This window comes from Hipposideros armiger, unplaced genomic scaffold (assembly GCF_001890085.2).
Source record: "Hipposideros armiger isolate ML-2016 unplaced genomic scaffold, ASM189008v1 scaffold_670, whole genome shotgun sequence".
Classification (NCBI taxonomy): Eukaryota; Metazoa; Chordata; class Mammalia; order Chiroptera; family Hipposideridae; genus Hipposideros; species Hipposideros armiger.
Genome location: NW_017732020.1, coordinates 731,055 through 755,655, shown reverse-complemented (window position 1 = coordinate 755,655; position 24,601 = coordinate 731,055).

Below are 24,601 nucleotides of genomic sequence, written 5' to 3'. Positions count from 1 at the left end.
TGGGAGGGCAGTGGATGGGGGGTGGGGGGTTGTTACTTTGTGAGGGTGAAAAGGGTAACTATTGCATTGTTCTGTACACCTGAAACTAACAATAAATAAAAATTAAAAAAAAAATAAAATAAAAAAAACAAAAAAACAATGCATCGCCTTGATTTAGGGGCATGTGTAAACACACCCATTAGGGGCATGTGTAAACTTGGAATCTTGCCGGGCCAGTAAGGTATTGGTGGTCATGACAAGCAGGATGTGAACTCTGATAAGCAGGATGTCTTTTCCCCCTTCTCTGGATTGTAACAATATATCCCTTTGATCTAGAGGTATGTGTAAGCCTGGAATCCTGCTGGGCTAAGTGAGGGCAGCTGCAAGGGGTCTTGATCCAAGTAAGAGCTACAGCAAGGGATTTTCTAACCAGGGCCTAGGTCTCTCCTTCTCATGCTCATTTCTATCTACCTACCTGTCCTATCAGATTCACTTCCTCAGGACCTTCGCACTTACTGTTCCCTATGCATGAAAAATCTTCCCTCATTTACATGATTCACTTTCAATTTATTCAAGCCTCTGATTAAAATTTATCTTGTCATATATGCATTCTTCGACGATTCGTTCTAAATTAGTACCATCCATTACTCTTGATCCTCTAATATTTCTTCTTTTTTTAATAGTCTATAGCATGTAACATTTTCTTATATATTGATTGGTTTTCTCTTACTAATTAAAAAAGAAAAAAAAAAAAGATTGCCTGGAAAGTAGGCTCTACGAGTGCAGACGTTTTCTGCTCTGGTCACTGCAGCTTCCACAAAACCTACTCTAGTACCTGTCACTGAGTACTTGTTCAATCAACATTTATTGAATGAATGAAGCAAAAAATTAGTATAGGGAAATAAGTTTAAAGTCTCACAGAGTTCATCAAAAATAAGTCAAGAGAAAAATGAATAGGCAATAAAATTTCCATGACTCTAAAATTTATTCCTAGGTTTTCTTAATGCTATGGACTACAGGCTCCGCATCTGACAGCACTGGTGCTCAGTAGCAGTGCCAAATAAGCCTGTGCTCTAGTTATTCAAATACAGTCTCTTAGAGTGACATATCATTTAGATCATTTGGAGGAGAGAAGATAAAATCCTTCCTAGAGTTTCTGATATTTTTTATGAATCAAAATGTGTTACAATTGAAAAGTATTCATTTAGCCACTAGTTTATTGATTTGTTAATCCTCTGAAATTATGCCATAAACATAAAAAGAAGCTATCAAATACCCCTCCTTTTTGACATGTTAACAGAAGTGGTTATGTATATAAAGAAATGTTAAAACAATGTTAGTGTTAGATTATTTTTAAAATATGCAGAATTTATTTAATATTCTAAATTGAATCAGATTCTGCAAGTAAGCCCTAATGTCAGCTTAAAAGCCTGGTAAGAGCAGAATGAGTGGAGGGTATGCCTTATGTTTCTGTAGTTTTCCCCTCGACTGAATGAATATAAGAACTGAGTTAATGCACTGTTTCTGCCTGCTTGTTTATCAAACCATTTAGGGTCAGGCTTTCTGGGACTAAAGTGGTAGCCTTCGAGTATAAAGAATGTCAGGTAAATGGATGGAAATGGTCTGTCTTATGACCTGAGGGCACAGACACACATCCACAGACAAGTGTTCCACCAACCCAGCCCATTAACTGAGAAAGCCCTCTGCTTGCATATAGGGACTGAAGGGCACCCACAGCATGTGAGTCAGAACCTCACTGTCACTTAGTCACAATTCCTCTTCCAAGTGTAAAAGAATGCACTCTGTAAGCCAACATGATTCTGCTTGCAAATTCTGTCTGCTCAGTTCTAAGGCACTGACTATCCACCTAAAGGCCTGATTAAGAAGGAAAAATAAGATAGTCTCCAGGGGCATACTAATTTCAAGCTTATGTGAGTGTTCTCATAGATAAATTCACCAAGGTTGCAATGTGCTTGCTTGGCAATTTATCTAGATTACTGAGAAGAGAGTGCTGTAGGAATAAAAATAAAAATAAAAAACCCTTCCCCAAAGCTAAAATAATCATTTTTGTCTATTAAGGTATGAAGAGGAAGTGCCTAAACAAACTCCAATCCAAATAGAACTATTGAATCATAAAGATACCAATACTTCTCTCTTTGAAGGGCCTATACTTAAGGATGTTAATAAGGAAGGAAGGAAGGAAGGAAGGAAGGAAGGAAGGAAGGAAGGAAGGAAGGAAGGAAGGAAAGAAGGAAGGAAGGAAGGAGGAAAAGGAGGAAGCAAGGGAGGGAGGGAAGGAAGGAAGGGAAACTAGGTGGTGAGAGAGAAAAAAAAACAACAGTATACTTTGCACTCTAGGTTAGTAGCTCATTTAAACCCAAATTAATTTTGCTAAATCCTTTTGCTTTCTTTGAGATATGTGGGATATGGAGAAGAGGGTACTAAATAGAAATTCTCAGTATTATATTTGAATTAAGACTTTGGTGCTAGGATTGCCATTGAAAGAAAACCTAAAATTTTTTTTTTTTTAATTCTGGGATGCTCTCCATCTAAGATTAATTTAAGTAGATTATATATGAGCAAACTTCTGTGTCTCAGGATTATTCATTTATTTGATAAACTCCTAATAAGAGCTAGACACTGTGTTAAGCTGGGAGTGCAAAAGTCACTGAAAATAGAAAGGATTCCTGAACTCTAGAAAATACCATTTTAGTGGGGGAGTGAGATAATAATAAAAAATGGCACACACAAAAATGCACCAAATGAATGTAACACACACACGAATGTAAATAAATGTAAATACAAAAAACACGCTACCAGTGTGATGAAGGGAAAGACATTCATGCTTTGACAAGCATACACTCAGTCTGAAGAATCAAGAAAAGATTTTGAAAGATGTGGCATGTGTTGGTATACGTGAGCTGATGAAAATGTTAACCTATTGTAACCATTTTGCAATATATATATATATATATATATATATATATGTATGTGTATATATATATATATTTATGTATACCTTAAATTTACACAAGTTTAAAAGTCAATTATATTTCAGTAAAGCTGGGGGAGGAAAATATGTGGTATTTAAAGAGAGAGCAGAAGGCAATAGAGCAGAGAAAAGACAGTGCGAGCCACCAGTGCATGGGTACAATGGTGGGAGAAAGTGAGCCAGGACGTCAGAAAGAGGCCAGCAATCCAAAGGAAAGAGTGGATGAGGGTGGAGAGGTAAACAGAGTAACATCATTCTGAGCTCTTTCCCTTAACCCACAAAAGACTTGAAGAGCAATGTGAAGCAAATATAAAGATTCCAGAAGTCTTTCCACAGTGATTTTAGAGTTTGTGACATTCTAAGGTTATAGAATGTAACCTAAGGTTATAGTTTCAAGTACCTAAAACAAATGACAATGTTTCTTTAAGCCAGTGGTCTGCCAATAATAGTTTGGTACAGGGTATTCTGAATTTTTAGAGTGTTTACCTTATTGAGCTTAGAATGCACATATTCAAATGATTTATGAAAATTGTAATTAACAAGCATTTTGTAAAATATAGATGAATATTTTAATTACTACAGCCAAATTAGTATTTTATATTATATTTTGAGAGCATATATTTTTGAGTATTTTACATTATATATTGTGTTTTGGGTTCAAATAGTCTTTATTAGACATTTAGTAGAAATTATTATTTTTATTTTGTTTGCATTGTATCAAGAATAAATTATTAGTCCAGAAGCCGGCGACTGATCTGCCTCGCCAGGGAAGAGCGCAATGATGGTGACAACTTGGGCCAGTGAAGCAGCGTCCTCCACAACTAGACTGAAGAACAAAACGACAGCAACTTGTCTGTTCCCCTTCCCCCAATTCCCCATCACTGTTCCCATCCCCCCAATTACCCAATAAAAATCTTTAAAAAAAAAAAAAAGAATAAATTATTAGGTTTTAAATTTGAGCTATGATACAATTGGCTAAAGAGAAATTTCTTATAATCTCTATGGTATCTTGCAAATAACTCACCAGACATATAAATAAAGCAGAAAAGAAAAACTGCTATGGAAAGTTTGGGCTTTAGAGAGTTTTATTTTTATATTTAATTTAGTTTTGTTGCTGTGACTTCTTGGGTTTTGAATTATTAAAATGAGATCATTTAAATAGATAAAGACAAAATCATTAGTTTTTGATATGCAGGTATCCCATGGTCTGTCAGCAATAAATATGCCTAATATCACCAGGATTTTTAATAGTATTATGTTGAATGATTTGTATTGATTTGCCTGAAAAGTTCATCATAAAACCTTTCTAACCACATTAATATCTTTCCTGGTGAAAGCAGCTCTACTTTTGTGTCATTCATGTGTATAAAATTATGAGCATCATAAGGGATACTTTGTATTTAAATATCAAATTCCTGTTTATAAAAGATGACTGCCCTTTATGTGTATGGTAAGCAATTGTGTTTCGGATGTCATTTTGACTTAGCTAGACTGTTCTTATGTTTGGTGCTGAGTAGAGTGAAAGTGCAAATACCTAGACAGAGGATTTTATTTGCATCTTACTAAATATTTGGTAATAATTTATTAATGTTTGGTTATTTATCTCACTCTTTATTACTAGAATAATGAAAAAAGCACTCACATACCAATTTTCTCTGTATACTATTTAAAGGCATATAAAATCTTAACAAATCGGGTACTGATAATGATTTAGAGAGTTATACACTTTTAAATGTTCCAAATTTCCATTTTTAAGGTTACATTGAGCTCTTCCACCTCTGAATATATAAACATTAATTGATATTTTATAGCATTCCAGAAATTTATTTAGTTTTTCAAATCTCAACCTTCTAGCCAGAAAAAAACACATGCTTAATTTCAAATACAGATATGTTAAGTTCTTTGCAAAAGGCTTTTGATTTTCAACATATAATTTTTAACTAGAAAATTAAACATAAAAAAATGGTGAATATAAGCACTTTGTGTGTTTCTACCATAGAAGAGAGAACTGATTTTTAGAAGCCAAGTGATACATATATGTGCTGTTATGTCTATTCTCTTTTCATGCATGCACATATAGAGACAGAATTCTACTTTTTTATAAATCTTTCCTAGTATCTTTTCTAGTGATTTGTATATAGTAATTGTTTAATAACTGTTTATTTTTTTGGGGGGGGGGTTGGTGAGGATGATGAAGAAATGGACAATTCAGAATATCTCTGTAGGTCAAGTTGGCAAAGGATTTCATAGGAAGTGTTGGGGAAAACCACCTATACTGCACATATTGTTTATTCATCATGGAGGGCATGCCTTTGTGACCAAAATATTACCTAAATTTTATCATAGCATTTTAAAATAAAAGAAATTAAAAAAAAAACCCAGCTAAATTAATTTCTTCTCATTACACATGTGCGTTTTGGTGGTGGGGGTGTGGTGGAAAGGAAGAAAAAATAATTTGTATGCCTTAAGTATGACAATAATTTTGCAATTTTAACTACTCTCAGGTTTTCAACATTTACAGGGTAATTAGAGAGACTGTCCTTTTCAGAAACGATGCAGTATCATTTGGCTTTTGGCACTCTCCTGCCCTGAAGTAGCCAGCAATCGCTGGGCCACTCATGGCTATTGACAGCACAGCATGTATCTCACTTTGATGTCTTCCTGATTCCCACTGATAGATCTGTTGCATTAGACCTCCATGCCCGAGTATTGAAACATGGCCCATTAATTCCATGAGCCTCTGTTCTTTATAATAAACAATCTTACATCCCCCTTAAAATCAATTAGTTTTACATCATAGAAATCTAGAATCAGGGTGTAATGATTATCTCATTTACTTCCCTCCAAAACCCCAATAGAAGGCTTGAATTTTATTTGGCAAAAAAAATCCCTGTTGCCTACTATGTATGTTATTCATGAAACTTTTGATAATAAGAAATCCCTAGGGACCCATGTCTGTTATTTTGAAATGTAATCCTGTTTTGTGATTAAAAGTTTGAATGCCCTTCTTTTTTTTAACTTTTCTTAATTTATCTATTTATTAAAATACAGTTGTGATTGTTACACCATAGGATAGTGTAGTGAAATTTAGAAGTCAGTGGTTAATATCATCCAATATGATTTTCCAATCACACAGGACCTTCCATCTTGATATCACACTGACTATTGAAAACAACTTTCATATATCAAGTCAATATTTAGTTTCTTTCCATAGAACCCAGTCTACTGATAAAGTGCATATATTATCCTCTTCCACCTAAAAATCTTTCTACTATGTAAAAACTGCTTTTATTTTCATTAATCTTACATCTCTAAATTAAAACTGTCCAGCTAATCTTATGTTTCCTTGTCATTCTGCACATCATTTGAACTCCATTCTCCCTTGCTCTTACTTTTGACCACCAGAAGTGAGGCATCCTAGATTATAGGTCTGCCAATTAAGTTTGCGAACTCATCCTAGAAAGAGTGCTATATGCCTCATTGCTGAATATCACTATGGTCACCTTTGAAGTACTCTCTTTGGGAAGCTATGCACCGACACCAGTGCCTATTCCATTCTTCAAAGCAATTTTTGAACTCTTCCTGGAATGGCCATCAGAGCTGTCGTCGTATTACCCTTGATTGATGTCCTGAATGTCATCAGAATGTCTTCCTTTCAATATTCCCTTTATCTTCGAGGAAAGAAAGAAGTCATTGGGGGCCAGATCAGGTGAGGAGGGAGGGTGTTCCAATACAGTTATTTGTTTACTGGCTATAAACTCCCTCACAGACAATGCTGTGTGAAATGATGCATTGTTGTGATGAAAGAGCCATGAATTGTTGGTGAAAATTTCAAGTCATTTTTGTCTAAGTTTTTCATGCAGCCTTTTCAGCATTTCCCAGTAGTAAACTTGGTTAACTATTTGTCCAGTTGATACAAATTCATAATGAATAATCCCTCTGATATGAAAAAAGTTTAGCAACATTGTTTTGAATCTTGATTTGGACTGACAGGCATTTTTGGTAGTGGAGAATTGGCTGATTTCCATTGTGCACTTTGATGCTTTGTTTTAGGGTTGTATTGGCACAATGTTTCATCGCCAGTGATAATATCACCCAAAACATCGTATTGCCTCTCCAAAAAGTCTTGTCAAACTTCAACTCTCCTTTGCTTTTATTCATCAGTGAGCTCCTTTGGGACTATTTTTGCACACACCTTTCTCATGCCAAGATTTTCAGTTAAGATTTTTCCTGATTGTTTCTCTATCATGTTTACTTGGTCTGCTATGCTTCTCACAGTCATTTGGTGATTTTGATGCACAATTTGATGGATTTTTGCAATGTTTTCATCAGTTCTGCTCGTTACTGGCCACTCTGACCTCTCTTCATGAGTGACACATTCTCTCCCCTCAGAAAAGTGTTTAATTCATTTGTACACTGACATTTTCTTCATGGCATTATCCCCATAAACTTGAACTAACATGTCCCTGACTACACTTCCACTCTTGCCAAATTTAACAAGAAATTTAATGTTTGTTTATTGCTCTAATTCAAGCTCAGATATTCTCACAACACACAAAAACATGCAACAACAATAATGAACACCACTCAGCAAGGCACTGTCGACATGAACACAGCTGTGAGACACCGATACAATGGTTATGAAACCTTACTGAGCTGTTTGTACAAAGCTGCCAATGTAAGTGCACGGTGGCAAGTTCTCAAACTTGATTGTCAGACCGTGTAATGCAACAGGGAGGGTAAAGGAGATTGAGGCAGCCATATTCATTGGCATCTCACTCAAGTTCAGAACCTTATCTGCTCTAAGATGTTTGACAATCCCAGAAGTTGTGAAGGCTCTAGATGATTTCTAGAGCAGTGACTTTCAACTAGTACTGGGTCATAGTTCCAATTTCATGTTGATTGCTAACCTTTCTTCATACCTTTATTCTCTCATTGATACTTATCTTTGGAATCCTTAACCATCAGTTATCCTATATATCATGTAAAATCAATCTTTTGAAAATACTGCTCTGTTTAATGATGGTCTATAGTCTGTGTTTCGTATGACCTCATAGTAGCATTCATCTATAATAGTATTGCTAATAATTATTTATTGTAAATTTAGCATGTACCCGAAACTGAGACAAATATCTTCCATGCATTATCTCATTTAATCTTCATAAAAACTCCATGACATTGGCAACTTAACATCAGCACACACGGTCTAGCATTTGATTGTATGATGCCTATATCAGTTCATTCATTTTATTATTCATTCAACAAAAAATTTTTTAAATGTATTTTATAGTATGGGGCAGGAGATCATAGCTAGGGACAATTTTGTCTCCAGAGACATTTGGCATTATCTGGAGACATGTTTGTTTGTCACAACTGAGGGGTTGGCTACTGCTATCTGTTGGGTAGAGGTCAAGGATGGCTCTAAGCATCCTACTATGCACAAAGCAGTCCAACACAGCAAAGGATTATCTGGCACTAAATGTCAATAATTCTGACTGAGAAACCATGATATAAACTTAAGAGATATAATGCCTAGCAAATCAGATGCATCTCTGCCTTTGTAGAGCTCATGCCATTAGTTTGGGAGGCAGATATAGTATCAATAACCACCAAATTCAATACATAGGTATTAAATGTGATAAGGTGAAGGAAGGTAACATAGGGGTGCAATAAAAGAATAAAACTGAACGGGTTAATTTAGATTCTGTTGGAGAGAAGTCTGAGAGAAGGCTCTTTGAGAAAGCAATATTTAAATTGAAATCTAATAAAAAATAAGAATTCACGAGGCTAAGCAGACGCAGAGGGTCTGTTGAGGGAAGGAGGACTGCACATTCCCAACGTAGAACCTAAGCCAGTGAGAAGGGACCAGCATGCACTCGGGTGTGTGTGGGTGAGAGATGAGGCTGGTCTCTGGTTATCTTACGCATTTAAGTCTTTTCTCTCTAATGAGATTGCAGACTCCCATGAGGAGAACATGCCAAATACAATATTTATTTTCTATCCCATGGAGCTCTTTGAACAATGTTGGGATGTAATAGGTACACAGTGACTTCTTGCTAATTTGACTTGTGTGTTTTTCCTAGAAATCCTATACCTAGATTGTATTATGCCTGTTTCCACTTTGGGGGAACGGTAGTGCCTTTGACAATCTTTCCGATTAATTCAGGGATTGCTTCCAATTGCAGACACAGCCGGAGCGCTGCCATTTGTCAGGCAGTCACGGTGTCTGCAGGCCGCCTGGGGCTGCACTGAGCTTTTTATATAACCACTATTAGTAAATCACTTGTTGTCAGCTGGCCTGATTTTGGAATTTGAATAAAAACCATGCATTTTGTTATTCTTCCTGAAAAGTTCTGCTAAGTACCATTTTCCTCTCTATTGTGTATTTGTGAATTGTTTAAATAGCAGGGCAAATAGTTATTTTGCTATATGGAGAATTCAGATGATTCATAAGACCCCCAACATGACTACAATCAATTTATTACCAGGAGTAAGAGAAGATAAATACTCATAACACCTTTTAAAATATATTGAAGAAAAAAATCCCTTTGGAATCTGAGATTGTTTTTTGGGGGAAAGCATTTCAATTAATAACATGAGGATGGAGTTTTAAACAGACCCGCGATAGGCACAGGACAATGTCCATAAAGAACAGTTCTGATTCATTTCCAACACTCCCTGAATTTATATTTTATAAAATGAGGGTGTCCATTTAGATCAGTGGAATTATAAAAATTCTTCCTACTTCTAAGAAATGATGATTCACACATATTTTTAAAAATCATTTTAAGTAAAAGTTAAGATAATCACCTTGGGCTGAATTGGCAAAATTTTGATTAAGTTTTTTCTTGAGAAAAGATAAAGGACATATTTTTAAAATTTCATAAAAGGAATAACCTGTTTCTATGGTAGCAGTAAAGAAAACACCCTCTATCAACAGCTGCATATCCCATACATAATTATTCTCCAGCAACTTAAGTATGCTGAGTTTAATATTTTGTTAATTACATTTTCAGTGTTTCTTAGAGTATTCAGCATATAGTTGGTGCTCTGTGTGCTCCATAAATGGTTATTGAATGAGAGGATAATAAATAAATATTAAAGGCCTAATAGTGTCATACACCCTGCAATATAAATGACAAACCATGTGTGTATATACATATGTGTATATATAGTGTATGTATGTGTTTATATAAATGTGTACATGTGTACATAGGAGTATACACACATACATACATGCACACAAGTACACACACAGCCTTTTTTATATCATTTTAATAGAACTTTGCTTTAGGCAATATTTAAATTTAGAAGAATTCAAAAATATCTCTGTATGTGGTACTTTGCTCTTTGTCCTCTCTTTTGATTCCTGAAGCTTTCTGGAGTTGGCCTAATATTCTTCCAAGGCTGTAAAAATGGTACAAACTTATCCAAAGGTCAGTTCAAGTTCATGTCCTTTGGCGCCTTGCCACCCAGGGGTAAGATTTCTAATAGAGGGCTGTGTAATCACTTCAGAGAATACTGGTGTTTGAAGGAGTGAAGAGAAACAAAATATATGAAAAATTCATGTCCTTCATTGGCATGCATACTGTTATTCGATTTTCATCAGACAGTAAATAAGAAGAACCTGAAGTCTTGTTTGTGTTAACAGAGCTCTTTTAAATGCTGGACAGCCCCTGTAAATAAAGGCTCAGTGTGTTATGAAAAGTTCTACCACTGCATACAAGAATAAACTTTGTCACATTGGGGCCTAAATATAGGCAGCGATTTTCATGACTGACCACTATTAATAAAAAAATTACATTAATAAGAAAATGCATGGGAGAGAAGATGCATCATGAGATGAGGTTGCCATATAGGGTCCAGAGGCAGGTGTGAGATTTACAGTTCATTAGGCATGCTGATTATATTCATCATTAACTTACTATAGAGAGATAAAAAGCATATCAATTTTTGCAAAAAAATTATGCTTCTTAGTTTCTGCCTAATCTTTAAGCTAAGTGCTGAAGATGAGGTTGAAGAATTTCCCATTTATAACAAAATTTAATGAACATATTAATTTGCAGCATAGGGTTAGGTGCATTCCTTAAATATGCAGCTTTCTCTAAATGATAATCGCCTTTAAGACATATATATGTGAATGAGAGGCAGTGTGTGATTTATAATATTAGAGTGGCATAGCATGTTAGAGCTGAAAGTGACCTTACAAATCATCTAAAACTATCTGCCTCATTTTGCAAGTGATGAAACTGATACCAGTGGACTCAAACGATTTCTCAAATTTTCATGATACATTCCTGAAAGATTTCCCCCAATTTTTCCCACCCTACCAATCCACTGAGCGCCTAAATATCATTGAGAAAAATTTTTAACATTATATTTTACTTATAGAATTCCAAATTAAGTTTTGGTCCACTGTCTTCGTATTAATTATTTAGTAATTTGCAGCTTAAATTCCTTGCAAAACCATAACAATGGGTTTATGCAAATACCCATTCTATTTCATATATATATATATATATATATATATATATATATATATATATCTTGTTTTGGAAATAGAGAAAAATGTGCTAACGGGTTCAACATGCATCGTGCAATGTGTGAGAGACAGGCATTTTTATTTAGCTGTTGATCTGTTGCTTTTAGCCATGAAGCAAAGAATGCGCTTTGGTTTGCTTTTCTCACAGCTTCATTCCTCATGTGGCTCAGAGTGACACAAATAGACAGGCTGACAACAGATTTATTACCTAAAGCTCAGCTGAAAAATTAAATGATACAGCTGAAAGTCATAGTCTGCCTGAGTTCTTGCTTGCCAGTACAGGAGTGAGCACTACAAAACCCAGAATAATAAAGTGGGAATGTATTTGGTAGAAAAGGAGATTGGGAATAAATCAATAATTTGATCAGTCTTGATTGACTGACCAAAACAGAAAAATGATTCTTTAAAAATGTGTCCATCTTTAAATTCTTTGCCTTTTTAGATAGGGAAGCCTAGTCCTTTCCAGTAATCTACTCAGTTATCTCCCCACATTTTTACAATGTAATAGACTTCTTTAATAGAAATTTTCCTTATTTCCTCCGATTATCTGTTGAGCATTACAGGAAGCTAGTTTCAGCAGCGTGGTATGTGAAGGTGTTCACCAAACTGATGTCAGAGCCCACAAGAATGTTTCGCATTTACGTATTTTCAGATGACATTGAGTATGTTGAATATATAATTTAAGGTAGCTGAAAGTAATCATTTATATGGTAAAAATCGCAAGAACACTACATTGTTCTTATTGTTTTATAATAACTTTTGGAAAGGGATGGACTCCAAAACTTCCTTATTTAAAGAGATAGATTAGCATTCTGTATTTAATACAAAGAGGGCTCTGAATTCCACTTTATTAAATATATTTTTGCAAGTCTTTCTCTTATGTTGTTGCAAGAGGACCATTTATTGATTCTTATTTTCTTTATTTTTTAATTTCTTCAACCATGGTAGAATTATAAGGAAATAAAAATGTCTTCAAGTCTAGGAGACTTTGGTGGGTGTGAATTACATGCCCAAAGGTAAAACTAATCTCATGTCTTATGGAACATGTGCCAACGCTTTCTCCCTTTATGATTAAGTGAAAAAGTTATTTTGAAAGAGCTGAGGGGTTTATTATCCCAGTGTATTTATGCAGTGTGGGTAAAATGATGTGACTAGAATAAAAATATTTTTTACTGTGAGTGCCACTTTAGGTAATAAGTTTATATGACCACAAAAGTATATTTTAGAAGTAGCTACATCCTAATCATCTAAGTTTCCTATTTTTTGGGAAGGAGAAAGATGGAGGAGTGGCAGGGGACAAATAGTTTTGACAGTTCACTATTCCATCTAAAAGTCTCAAAGTTCCCTAATGTGTTTATTCAGATTTATCCTAACACGACATTGTTCTTTATGGTTGTCTGATCTGCTTATATGATGACCTGTCTCCCTTAGGTTAAAAGCAGAATAAATGCAGTAGAGTTGTGTAAGTCTTTTTGATGAATAAAACCCTTAGTGTAAATCTAATAACTTCAAACATAAAATATTGATCTGGCTCTACTTTTCTCGTGAATTCTTTCAATATGATAACATCTTATATTTTCATGATTACATGAAAATCAAAATATAAGGTTAAAGTTTGCTCTCCAATTTATGACTGATATCTCTCGTGACGCTGAAGGTCAAATTCTTTTTGCAGAATATTATTGTAATATTTAACATGACAAAATGCTTAGCTTGCCTAAGATAGTAATGAATCCACCTGTGCCAGTGGAAAAACTGTCTATTCTTTCAACCATGTTCTTGATTCCCTCAGTTACACAGAAAACAGTGGAAATGTTCGTAGAATCCAGCTATCCTAATTTATTGTTGTTTTTTTCCCCCTATTCTTACAAGATGAGGCTCTTAGAGAATAAATCCTTTAAATAAGTAATCCCTGTGACTACTGAATATATGATAATACTAGAAGGTCAAGATCCATGTGCCTCTGTGTGTTTGTATGTCTGTGTGCTGTAGCACAGTTACCCTCCTCAGCAAACTTTAGGAGTCATTTCTCCTGATTAAAACTGGAGTGATATAATACAGTGTATTCACACCCATTGACAGGACAACCCTAATATTTGCAAGGTATAGAACAAGGGAACAAACAAGAACCTGCATACAATAGGTCTTAATATGTAAAGTTTGCAAATCATGCTAATAAATTATATATTAAAATACATCCAAATCGCCAACCTTGATAAATATATCTCCCTATTGACCTGGAAGAATTAGATTTTGAATTTAGAATTCTTGGATTTCTTTGAATTCCTCTCTTAACATGGTGATGCAGACAAAGCTGGCCCCTGGTCCTTATCCACTCACCTTTTCACCTTTACATGTTATATAAAAGGAATCTTTGCTTGCAAGTGCGGACACCCCAGAGCATATGTCAACTCTGCATCTGTGCCCCTAAAGACAATTGCCTATTAGTTTAGCAGTGGGAAAACAAGAGAAGAGGCCCAGTTAGGCTATGAAATGTCTCAAATACATTTGGACAACTATTGGGTTGTCGGAAAAGTCATGACGTATTTTTCTATGTTTTTTGTTGCAAAAATGCATCATGACTTTTCCGACTGCCCCATAGTTCTAGGGTCTTGCATACTTGGAACAAAGCCTGGGGCCTTGCTCTTCAAAATGGCTCCCAACAAGAAATATCAGTAAAACCTGAGATCTTGTTAGAAATGCAGAACCTCCAGCTGTACCTCAGAATTACTCAATCAGAATCTTCATTCTAGCAGCGGTTCTCAACCTGTGGGTCGCGACCCCTTTGGGGATCAAATGACCCTTTCACAGGGGTCACCTAAGACCATCGGAAAACAAAAAGATATTTACGTTATGATTCATAACAGTAGCAAAATTACAGTTATAGAGTAGCAACGAAAATAATTTTATGGTTGGGGGTCACCACAACATGAGGAACTGTATTAAGGGGTCGTGGCATCAGGAAGGTTGAGAACTGCTGTGAGGATCCCCAGTGATTCCTGTTTGAGAGAACCATTGATCTAAAAGATGGCAGTGTGTTGCAGACACCAGCTGGGCACATGCCCCTGCCTGTTAGACTTTTCACTCTGTGATATCACTAACTTTCAAATCTGGGCTATCAGATATATAAAGACATGTTTTATTCACCACTATAGCCACTGTCTGTTTTTTCTTTTGTTTTTGTTTTTTTATAAAATGACAGTCCAAAGACATTTTCTAGTGTACAATTCAAGCATCCTATCTCTTACTGCTAGGACATAATGATCTTAATAAGAGGCCTCAATTTAAACAATCAAAATATTCTATTGGGTTATAGAAATTTAAATATAAATTTGTTATTTGTTTTCTGCTTAAAGGCATAAGTGCAAGTTCTGTTGTATACATACATGTAAATACTTGTATACATACATGTATACATACATGTAAATACTTCCTTTTTGCTACATGAAGTACATAAAGCAGCTGTCAATTGTAGCCCAAATGCCAGGTGCATAAATTCATAGACTACAGCAGAGTTCCTTATGTTTAACATCTTACATGTTTCTAACATCAAAGACATCAGTGAAACTTTTATCACAAGTGCTTTTATTTTGGTTTCAGTTTTACATCAAGTCTCTTTTTCACTTCCTGCAAATATTAATTATTTACCTATTAAAAAAATCAATATGATGGCTACATTTGCTGTTCAGTTGCCGTAAGTGTACTTTCTAGACAATAACACTGGTTAGTGTCGTTAAAATGTTAATGACATTTTAAATTAAATATTGAGAAATGTGGTCTCAACATATATCTTTAAGGTTATGTGACTGGTGACACTATTTTTTATGGTGAATATTGATTTCTATACCAAGAAGAATTAATATTAGAGGGTGAGTAATATTTGTTGAGTAATACTATAAGTATTATGTAAAATATTTAGTATCTATAAGCCACTTCTGTCCATTTTATGTATCAAGTATGATGACAAATGTTGGTTTAGAAAATTATAATTTGCTGTCAGATATTTATTTAAAATGTATTTCAAATAACCCTCAACTAAATTAATATGGTATTGTATGTCATAACATTTTATATAAATATTATTGATAATTACATTGACCAGGTCAATAGAATTTTAACCTTATTAATTATGGTTACATAACTATAGACTATGTCATTCAAAATTATTTATATAAGGTTGTCAGAAAAGTCATGACATGCTTTGTCTATGTTTCTCAAAGGTCATTTATTTATATAAAGAACAAAGATCAATCAATGATATATTGCCTGTTTTGTTTGATAAACTTTTGCCATCTTTCAGTGAGTTTCATAATTCCTTGTTCATAGGAGGACCTGTCTTTATTTGCGAAAAATTGAACAAGGTGCTGATTTACAGCCTCATCTGAATTGAAGGTTATAACACGCAAGAAGTTTTAAAGAGAGTGAAACAAGTGGAAGTCTGATGGTGCAAAGTCAGGAGAGTATGGTGGGTGTGGCAACACATCCCGTCCAAGCTCCAATAATTTTTGACAGGCAATCAAACTTATGTATGGTCTCGTGTTGTCGTGATGGAAAACAACTCCTTTACATTGAACAAGCTCTGGATATTTATGGATGATGGATTCATTCAAACTGTCCAATTGCCTACAGTACACATTCAAATCAATTGTTTGGATCCTTGGTAGGAGCTCAAAAAACAGGACACCTTTAAAATCCCACCACACTGAGAGCATAACCTTCCTCTGATGAATATCTGCTTTCAATGTCGTTTGAAGCGAATCATCACGTTGGGACCAAGACCGTTTGCACACCACATTGTTGTAAACAATCCACTTGTCATCACCAGTTATCAGTCGCTTCAAAAAAGGATAGATTTTCTCACATTTAATGAGCATATTGCAGATGTTTATACGTGCCGTCAAATTAACTTCAAGTTCATGCGAAACCCAAATATCAAGCTTGCTTACGTATCCCAGCTTCTTCAGGTGTTTGTGAATGCTTGAATGATGGGTGTTCAATGTTTCTGCAATCCCTCATGTTGTGTAACATGGGTTTGACTCAATCGATGCCTTTATTTTGTCATCATCAACCTCAGTGGGCAACCCTGATCGAGGAGCATCATTGAGATAAAAATCACCAGCACGGAATTTTGTGGACCATCATTGGCACTGACATGCTTGTAGAGCATTGTCATTGTAAACTTTATGCAATTTAACACGCGTTCTTCCCTTTACGGAAGTAAAACAGTAAAATATGGCAAAAATGCAGTTTGGTTTTTCCATCTTCAACTTGTAAAATCTCCAAAACTCAACCAAATCACTCTTTTTTTTTTTTACAATGAAGCTAGAACTGTCAGCTGTCAAATGACATAGTAATAACATAGATGTGAATGACTCTAGTACTTCCCAAAATGAACTAGTGCCATCTGTTGCAAAAATGCGTCATGACTTTTCGGACAACCCAATAGTTAGGAAACTAAAAGAGTACAGTTATAATACGTTAAATATAATGAATCCAGCCAGTGTTTATTTTATTCATGATTATTGATAGTCTTCTTTAACTTTAAGGTAGGAGACATAAAAACAAAGAAATGAAAGACTGGAAATAAAAACACTGGTGAAATAGAAGTAATTAAAAATATGGTAAAGGAAAAAATATGATAGAATGGATTCCTGTTTCATCTAAGAATGGGATATTTGTTGGAAATAGTAGAATGCAAAGGGAAATAAAGAACATTGTGAATTTTCACATTCTTAGAAGGAAATAAGTATGTGAATTTTGTGATTGATTAATCAGCAATATTTGATGTATTTTATTTTCTTCTACTTATTAGAAGAGAAATACAGAGTAAGACATTTCAAAGAAAAAGAGATCTGTGTGTCAATATGAGAATATGAAACAAAAATGTGTTGATGACTTAGATACAATAGTTCTTCTGTTTCAACTTCAATAATCTAGAGTTCCTCAGCTTGATTTTATAGACGCTAACAGTTATGAAAAATAGGGAGTCATCAACCATGGGCCTAAAATAGGTAACAGGTAAATATAAATATATTAATTAAAACTCAACAATAAAACAAACACTCCTTTTGAAAATATGTAAAATATTTAAACAGTCACTTCACCAAAGATATATAATAGCAGAGAAGCAAATGAATAGAGACTTCACATTATTTGTCATTAGGGAAATGCAAATTAGAACTACAGTAAAATATCATTACATATCAATTGTAATATCTTAAATGAAAGAGGCCAAGCATATGGAGTGTTGTGAAGGTGTTGAGGAACTGAAATTCTTATAAACTACTGCAGGGAATAAAATTGTTATAACCACTTTGATAAATCATTTGGCAGGTATTAAAAATTAAATATACACCTATCAAATGACCCAAGCATTCCACTGCAAGAGAAATGAAAATATATGTTTATGACCAGACTTGGATGTAAATGCTCATAGCAACTTCACTTTTAATAGTCCCCAAATGGGAAAGAATCCAAATGTCTATGAACAGATGAGTGGATAAACAAGCTGTGGTATACCCATATAATGAAATACTACTCAAAAGAAAGATCTGTCAATACATGAACAACATGGATGAGTCTCAATTTATGAAACTGAGTGAAATAATCCTGACAAAAAGAGAACATATTGTATGGTTCTATTTATGAAGTTCTAGAAAATGCAAGCTAATCTGTAATGACAGAAAGACCAGTGGTGCTTTGGGGTGAATGTAAGGGTGGGGAAAGGCAGGAGAGTAGCATCAAATTGTACATTTTAATCATGTGCAGTTTATTGCATGTTAGTTTTATACCACAAGTGATTTTAGAAAATACTGCAAAGAAAAAATAATGAGAAGTTGGGCACCAGTGCAACAATAAAAGAGATAATAATGAAACTCAACTGTCTATATTCATATGGACAAAATGAGGTTAGGGTGGAGGACAGATGAGATGAAGTAGCTCAGGGTGGTTGATTTGAGAAGAGGTTATCATAGTTATTGAGGGATGGATTAAATGGGTACAGGAAGGCAGGTTAAGTCTAGACTGGAAAACAGTATGGATTTTCACACTGAAACTAAGGAATTTCTGGGTCATGCCATGTTTAGAGCTTTTAGTTAAGAATTTCTAAGGTGTGTGTTATAGATTTGACTTAAAAAATAAAGGTTGGGCCGGCCGAGTGGCTCAGTTGGTTAAGAGCTCGCTCAAGAGTTTGAGCTCTGAGCAACAGCAGTTCGATTGCCAGCCCGAGCTGAGCAGCCGCTGAGCTGCCAACAGGTGGCAGGATGGCTCAGCTTAAAAAAAAAAATTTAAAAAATTAAAAAATAAAAAATAAAGGTACTGGAAATAAGCATATCATTTATGAGACAACTATATAGATGTAGAGAGAGCTGATAAAAAAAAACTGTGCTTACGGACAGGGCCTGTGGAGAATATAGAGATTAATAAGGCATATTCTTCTTTCCAAAATACACACATGAAATACAAGAATAGTGTCATTCATGAAGTAGTGAGAAGCTTGGTAATCTTGGTATGGTGGAGTAAATAGGAATGAAAGAAAAACAGAGGAAATTCTGAAAAACAATTGGAAGGTACAGGATTTGGATATTAATGGATCTGGACAAAAAGAGAAGAAAGGATGAATTTGAGGTTCTATGCTGACAGTCTCTGGAGAATGATACAAGGAAAATGCAATGGAAAGTTGATTATAGCATCACAATTTTCTGTTATGGGAAAGGAAATAGGGAAAGGAGATAACAGAGCTTTCTTGGAATCCCGGCTGATACATTAGTGATAGATAGAATCAGTGGAATGACTATACCTCTAGAGAGAACTCAGGGACTTGGCCTGCCTAGGAGATTCAGATCGAATAGGAAAGCCAATAGAGCTTGTGAGTGTAAAGAAATGTCCATAGGGGAGAGTAAAAAGTAAAGCGGGTTTAGAGAGAGGGACATATTTAAGATTTGGTAAAATTTGACTTTGGATACTAAAGAATTACATGAGATGTAGTTGATGGAGTTCTGGTAGACAGAGGAAGCTAAGTAAAGGCCTGATGAATATTATAATAAAAGCACAGTTATTATAAGATTCAAACTGACTAATATGACTAAAAGACAATGAAAACAGGGAAAAAAGATAGAGAAAACAGATATTGATAGAGTGGAAATTAATATCATGGTATCCTGGCTGATGAGAGACACAAAATTGAACGTAACAACCAGCATATTGCTTCCTAGCAGCTAAGGTGAAAAGAGAAACGTTGTGTTACACAGTTCCTGTTGTCTGTGAGGAGGACACTTGATTATTAGGAGAGGCAAACTTCCCTGGGATGCCAGGCAATATTCTTATGGCTGATATTCACTAAGAACTGAGCTTTCTATTCCATTTATGCGGAGCAGCTATGCCCTATCCTATACGGAAAAGTAGGAAAAGGCACCTCTTTCCTGGAGGTAGGTACAGACATTTTCTTGGGTATAGGGATTAGCAGGAGCATGGCAGCTTTGGGAAAAGGAAAAACTAGATTTCTTTAGACTCCACACATCAGGGCCATGTTCTGGCCTGTTAGATGCAGGCTGAGTTTCAGCCCAACATGCTTTTATTCAGCACACGTTTTGCACTACCTTGCAATTCTGCATATATCATAAGGTCATTTGAGCCACTGGTTTTGTGAAATCTTGATTTTTATGATACTAAAAGAAGGTGTTGATGCCACCAAAGGAAAAAAAAAGTTAGGAAATCAAGTACCCAGTTGTAGAAAATATTGAGAAAAAGCGTGAGCATGTTAAAATTCTTAGAGTATATTTAAATATTGAACTCCCAGTCTTTCTTTTTTAATTAGTTCTACCTGAGGTTTTCATCTTTCTTTTGCTTTCTTGAATATTTTTATTTTAAAGTTTGGTCTGAAAGAATCATCAACTTAATTATCAATTGATTTAAGTCACTTGATTATACACAATCAGTGACTGAACTCACTTTCGCTTTGGTTACTCCTTACCAGTTAGTTTTCTATTCCAAGGACCAGAGGACATTATGGTTTCTCTAACTCTCAGATAAGAAATATTTAGTGTACAGCCCTACTTCAACACTTATTCCAGTTCTAATTCATTCCCCCTGGGGGAAGCTCATTAGTTTATTTTGATGATGCAAATTGAAAGGATATATTCTTCTCCCCTAATCCCCTCCACAGGCACAGGAAGTTCTAAAATCCATAGAAAAACTACAAAGAAAGAAAGATATTTTTCTTGAGATATAGATAAAAGGAGAGGATGACTGGCTTTGGCTTGTTTTGTGAAATTGTGGAGATATTTCTAATATCCCTTGAAACATTTAGTATTTTTCAAAGAAAACGAATCCCATCTTTTTAAGACCAAGTGGAAGTTTGTCTATTTTATCATCTGACAACAAGCGATTTAAAATAAAATAAAGCACACAATAAAATAAGTTAGTGTTTGTTATGAACTGAATCAGGTGTCCCCAAACCTTAATTTTTTTATGTTGGAGCCCTAACCCTAACATTTTGGACATAGAGCCTTTAGAGAGGTAATTAAGGTTAAATTAAGCCTTTAGAGAGGTAATTAAGGTTAAATTAAGCCAGTAGGGTAGGACTCTAATCTGATAGGACTTGTGTCCTAATAAAAAGAGGAAGAGATGCCAGGAGTGCAGGCATGGAGGAAAAGCCAGGCAAGGACACAGGGATAAGAGTGATATCTGTAAGCCCTGGAGACAGGCCTCATGAGAGCCCAAACCTGTTGACACCTTGATCTTGGACTTCTATCCTACAAAACTGAAAAAATAAATGTTTGTTGTTTAAGCCACCCAGCCTTTTGGTTATGCATTTTGTTATGGCAGCAGGAGCAGACTAATACACTGTGTATAATTGTTTTCAATATTAGTATAAACATACCAATAGACACTAAAATACTATTTATAAAAATTATTGATGCATTTCTTCATTCATTCATTTAATTAAATATTTATTAAGTATCTATTGCTCTCCAGGCACATTCTAGGCCCTAGGAGTCCAAAAATGACTCTAGAGTGAAAATTTTCTGTCCCTCGCCTGTTCTTCTCTCTTAGAATGTAAGCTCCTGAACACTAGTGTTTTTGTTTTTTGATTGTCGTGGTGTTTCCAGAGTTTAGTGCTAGATTATGATAGCCCATCTACTCCCCACCAAACTAATAAAATAATGACGTAAATATTTATTGTTTCATAGTGATTTTTAATTTCATAAATTGTGAATAATTTAGATTTATTAATAGTTATATCATTTTTAGCATCAGATTTATTAACACACTTATATCATTTTTTGTATTAACATCTAACTTTAATAAATATGGAAATTTTAGAAACTATACATGTATATGTTATTTGACTTGCCGTTTTAGTGTTAGGAAGAATGTATCAAAGATGTAATAAATAGGAAAATAAAGAGTTTTCTTAGGTTTTCTTAGTTTTCTAGTCCTGTTCTTGATTCTCAAATCCCTCTCTCTCTCTCTCTGTCTCTCTCTCATTTTGATTCCTATGTCTGTTATAGAAAATTCTAAACTGCCACATAGTAAATAACAATAATAAGGATAAACATCCTTCCATCATTCTCTTTGTTTTGCTTTTTGTCTTTCAAAGTTTGTATAGCACATTATATTTGGGGGAAAAAGTTGAACAATAAAAATTTGAATGAGCCAAAAGAATATTGTTTTGCCCTTCTTGTTAAAGTAACATTTTGCCTCCTTATTTACATTTTTATTGTACATTTTATTGTACATTTTTAAGGCCTCCATCACTGCTGTTGAACTATTACAAGAACCCCTAATTGGTCTAATTTTCTTCATACTTCACACTGATGACAAAGTTACTAGCTTAGATCATAACGTTGATGGTGTTAATACTTTACTGAAAAAAAAAACAAAAAAAATTATAATAAGGTATTTCTAGAACCTGCAAAATACAGTTCAATTAATTGGCGTAATATTTACAGTCCTTCATTGTATCTTTTGCCTCTGATCTCCCTTACAATGTCCTCATGCACTTTAGAGCCCAAAGTAGAACGGTATAACACTCCATGTTCAAATACTCTCCATTTGCTTGTACTGTTACTGAGGTTTGAAATGTGCCCCTACACTTATGTCTATCGAGATACTACTTTATTTTTTTTCAAATTTAAACTCTAATAACACTTTCCTTCTAATAGAATCCTACCATAATCATAGTGAAAATAAATTGCTCCTCATATTATTTGACCCAATCCATCCTGGTTTATAACTCTGTTATAACCATCATATATATATTGCACTATAGTCTCTTTGGTGAACTTAAAATGGATTATATATGTTTGGTAAATTGACTTCAAGTTATAAAATAATTTGCATTTAAAAAATAAGTGATATTACACATAAAATAATTGAGGTGTAGTTTGATATGAAAATATAAGGTTAAATTTGAGGTATGTTTTATAGCAACGTTAGAAGCATATAGTTTTACTCCTTTTTAGTGATTGAAATTCCTAATAATTAATACTTATGCATAAAATACTTTTGTTAGTAGATCAGTACATTGTTTTTTTCTTGATATTTATTAAAGTTAAAAATATATTTGTATTGAAATTGTCTTTAGGTTTATAATGAGTGTGACATCTACCTAAAGTATTATTAATCAATAAGTATTTTGACAGCTTGTATATGTCTGTTTTGGGTTATAGTGTCATGTAGTTACCAGGCTGCAGCTAGGGTGGCCTACAAAATCTAGACTATATGTTCAACAATGTTTCAGCTTATTTTAAAAATTAAAGAAATAGATTTTGTGCTATAGTGTTTTATCTCTGTGAAATATTTTAAAGCAGAGCAGTATTATTAAGGTTTTTGAGACTATGTTACAAGTTAGAGATTCAAAACACTAACTGAACTTGATAGAGCTCTATTTATTGCCACTACTTTATTGTCTAAGTTTCTGATTGCAGGTGGGAGGCAGCTCCATTTTAGCTACTCTTCACATAATATGAACAATATTACTGCTAGGTTATATCTGTCATAAAGGAAAGCCATATATTTTTCTCCTTGTAATTAATTCCTAGTTTTCTAGACCCATAATTCTCTAGGGAGTGTCATGAATTCACATAATGTTCCTAAATGCCAGATCCTGCATTTGTATATGTGATTTAACGGACAGATGTATAAAATTACATGCAGCTAGATAACTTCACAATGACTGTACAGCTGTGAATCCTGAAAAATGCCAGTTATTCCAGCTGAGGGAGATGTTCAATATAGTCAAAATAGCCCAATTCCAATTCATTCCCCTATTTTAATTGCATGTATGCTAAAAAAATTAGTAACAGTAAAACAAATAACCCATTTTTTTAATATTTGTAAAATAACACAGAAACAATGAATAGAGAAAAAAATAATTATGTTTTTGTTGCACTTGTTTAGTGGTAATTATAAATTCTATAATTCTTAGTGTAGTGCAGCAATTACTTGTTTGTATGACAATAGGTAGATATCAACACGGACCTCCCCTTTCCCTAATGGTGGAAAAGACAGGAAAACTGGGGTATGGGTTACGTAAGAAACTTAGGAGTAAGTGCACTTTATTATAATGTTCTAGTTCTTAGGTTGCTGGTGTATTTCTCTTGTTCATTATATAATCCTTTATAACTCGTGTGTGTGTGTACATCATTTTGTATAGCTCAAATATTATACTTAAAACTTATGTAAGAAGAAAACACAGGGAGACAGTGTTTTTTTTTTTTCCCTCCACCATGCAGTAGTCACTGTAGTCACTGAACTTAGTGTGTATGCTTTGCTGAGAAACCAGGGAGGCATCTGATGTATCATTTGTATTTCTGTGTTCTTACTAATTCAACAAAATCTTAAAGTAAGATCAACTGTAGACAGATTGACTTGGCATTTTCACTGATCAGATCGTGTGGTCTCACCTAGCCTGGTTATCTATTACAAAACTTAGTAGCTTAAGACAACGATTGTATTAAATCTCATGATTTGGAGGATCAGGAATTTGGGCTGGGTGAATTCTACTTTTTATGGCATCAATGAAAGTCTCCCTTATATTGATTGTATTCAGCTGGCAGAAGGGCTGTAGGGTCCAAGATAACCTC